The sequence below is a fragment of the Phyllobates terribilis genome, unplaced genomic scaffold (assembly GCF_046119375.1).
Source record: "Phyllobates terribilis strain yellow unplaced genomic scaffold, ASM4611937v1 Scaffold_4__5_contigs__length_816908805, whole genome shotgun sequence".
Taxonomy (NCBI): domain Eukaryota; kingdom Metazoa; phylum Chordata; class Amphibia; order Anura; family Dendrobatidae; genus Phyllobates; species Phyllobates terribilis.
The window spans coordinates 678229512-678232201 of record NW_027362764.1 but is presented as its reverse complement, the minus strand read 5'-3'; the positions used below and the strand labels follow the sequence as shown (position 1 = coordinate 678232201).

The 2690-nt window shown below is 53.5% G+C and overlaps 2 pseudogenes; both read left to right on the top strand.

Moving 5' to 3' along the window:
* The first annotated feature begins 1509 nt into the window (after window positions 1–1509).
* Window positions 1510–1629, top strand: LOC141267414 (5S ribosomal RNA; annotated as a pseudogene).
* A 942-nt stretch (window positions 1630–2571) lies between these two features.
* On the top strand, window positions 2572–2690 carry LOC141268151 (5S ribosomal RNA; annotated as a pseudogene).

Below are 2690 nucleotides of genomic sequence, written 5' to 3'. Positions count from 1 at the left end.
ACTTGATATCCGCTGAAGCACCTGCTGTTTTTGTGCCTCATCTGGAATTTATAGCGATGGGCGTGTCCGTAACAAAGGGATCGCATCACATTGTCCACGAAAAGAAGTCGACATGTTAGTTTGGCTGGAAGATGGTCTTTCTTCTGCAGATGTTACCCCCCCCCACCGCGGGGGGCTCCACCCACCAGCGGACAGGCACCAGTATTAGGAGAGGGGGGCTGGCCGTCAGGGTCCACCGCGGCTCTGGCACAAACCCGGCGACACGGAGGTGGCACGGGCAGGAACGGACTGGCCATGTCGGCTTCTCACTTTTTGGATTTTAGAAGGGCATGACATGCCTATATCTGTGTCTCCCCCTCCTTTTACTCCTCCACCTCTTTTCTTTTCGCATGACTATATGTACTTGTCACTTTTCCATGTGTTAGTTATGTCTTCTGAGCAGTTTGTCAGCTTTTGGACACCTTTGAAGGTGTTTTCTATGTGTTTCTATGTGTTTTTGTTTGCCTGCCATTGGTTTTAACGGTGCTCGAAGGTGTTCGACGAACAGTTCGATGAACAGTTCGATGAACAGTTCGGCGAACACACGGGTGTTCGACGAACCGAACCGAACTCGAACACTACGGGGGTGGCTCAACACTAGTTGTGTCTACAAGACCTTTTAAGGAAGCCAGCAAAAAAATTGAAGAGAAGGGAAAGCACAAAAGGACCTGGTCTTGCTGAGCACTGGAAAGGGCAGCCGACAGCCAGACTTCAAAGTAGAAAAGCAGCAAGTGAGAGGCTTGTCTCTTCCTTGGGCCACACCACCCTGAACACGCCTGATCTCGTCTGATCTTGGAAGCTAAGCAGTGTCAGGCCTGGTTAGTACTTGGATGGGAGACAGCCTGGGCTTTTGCTTTTTATTTCCTTCCACCAGCAGGGGGCACTCTCTTCTGTGCCTTTTTTCTATTCCCTTTCACAAGTGCACACATTCATTCTCTTTTCTTTTTTTCATTTGCTTTCTCTCTTGCGCTATTTCATCTCTGCAAAATACCAGCATCCTTCTGATCACCGTGGGCCTCCAGCATTGTTGCTTCTTTACTTTTAATACTAGGCTCCTTTTCACCAGGACCAGCGTCTCCCGCGTGGCTGGAGGCAACCACCGGTAACCCCAAGCAGAAGACCTTTGCAGGCAACACGACCCTCCCCCCTGAAGAGCAGCTCAAAGTCACTGGCAACCATCTCACCCTCTTCCTTCATTCACCCCTGGACGTCTCGCTCCGCCCCCAAGTTACGGGTCCAGCTTTCTCTTTCTGTCACATTACCGTGATGAAGGGTTTAGCCTGCAGGAGACCCTGCGCCGAGACATTTTTGAAGACACCTGATGCGGCGGGTGAATCACTGCTAAACAAATCACACCTGTAGGGACGGCACAGCCTTTGCATGGACCCTTCGGAGCCCGCCCCGTCACGGCCAGATTGCTCGCCTCCAAGCGATCCTGAGAAAGGCTGGCCGGGCGATGGATCATGCAGCGTCTACTGGCCATACCACCTTGGATACGCCTGATCTTGTCTGATCTCAGAAGCAAAGCAGGGCTGGGCTCGGACAGTACTTGGATGGGAGACCTCCTGGGAACACCGGGTGCTGTAGACCATTTTGATGACGTTTTGCCCTACTGCCCAGCTCGGCTAGCATGGAACGGCGCCTTGCCGGACACCGACCTTAAGTAACTTAGATGATGGAAGCCCTAAGGCCTCTGAGCCAGTTGGCAGCTAAGTACGCTACCCCGCCGCCTTCATGCAGGCCTGACACCGAGCTCCTTGCCACGGCTAGGAGTGCTTATTGACTCCGCAGCTCGCCGTGTTGAAATGATGGCGTTAAAAGCACCCGGGCCGTGAAGGGGCCAGGCTTTCAGCATGTGCCCAGGGAAGGTTTTGGATGCCGGCCGCCTAGCGAGGGCCAGCAGAAGTAACATGTTTCTCTGCAAAGAAGCTTGTGTAACCAAGCCAGACGGCTGACAAAGAGCTAACCTTAGGGCAAGGAAGGCAAGGAAGGTGTGGAAGGAATTGGGGAGGGGGGGGGGTGATTCCTGCTAGGGCCCTGAAATCATAAAACAGTCAGGAGAGTCTGATGCATGGTGACGGAGAGGTTGTAGGGGCAGATAGGGGGTGTTGTCACGTGCGAGCACGTGTGCATGCTGGCTTGTGTGTGAGAGTGCGCTTCCTAGGTGTGGCGCGCTGCAGACAGTCAAAGGGATTGTTCCCTTTCATTAAAAGTTAATCCCCGGCTGCAGGCTATTAGAAAGCAACTAACCGCGCTGTACTCACCCTACCCGGGTCTACCGGTGGGTCTCGCCTCTGCTCCCTGCCTGTGGCATTGGCCGTGAAGCTGACGCTCCGTCGACAGCGCTGCAGCCGATCAGTGAGCTCAGCGGCTCTGAGTGGGGCGTTGTGTCTACAAGACCTTTTAAGGAAGCCAGCAAAAAAATTGAAGAGAAGGGAAAGCACAAAAGGACCTGGTCTTGCTGAGCACTGGAAAGAGCAGCTGGCAGCCAGACGTCAAAGTAGAAAAGCAGCAAGTGAGAGGTTTGTCTCTGCCTACGGCCTCACCACCCTGAACACGCTTGCTCTCATCTGATTTCGGAAGCTAAGCAGGGTTGGGCCTGGTTAGTATGTGGATGGGAGACCGCTTGGGAATACCAGGTGCTGTAGGCT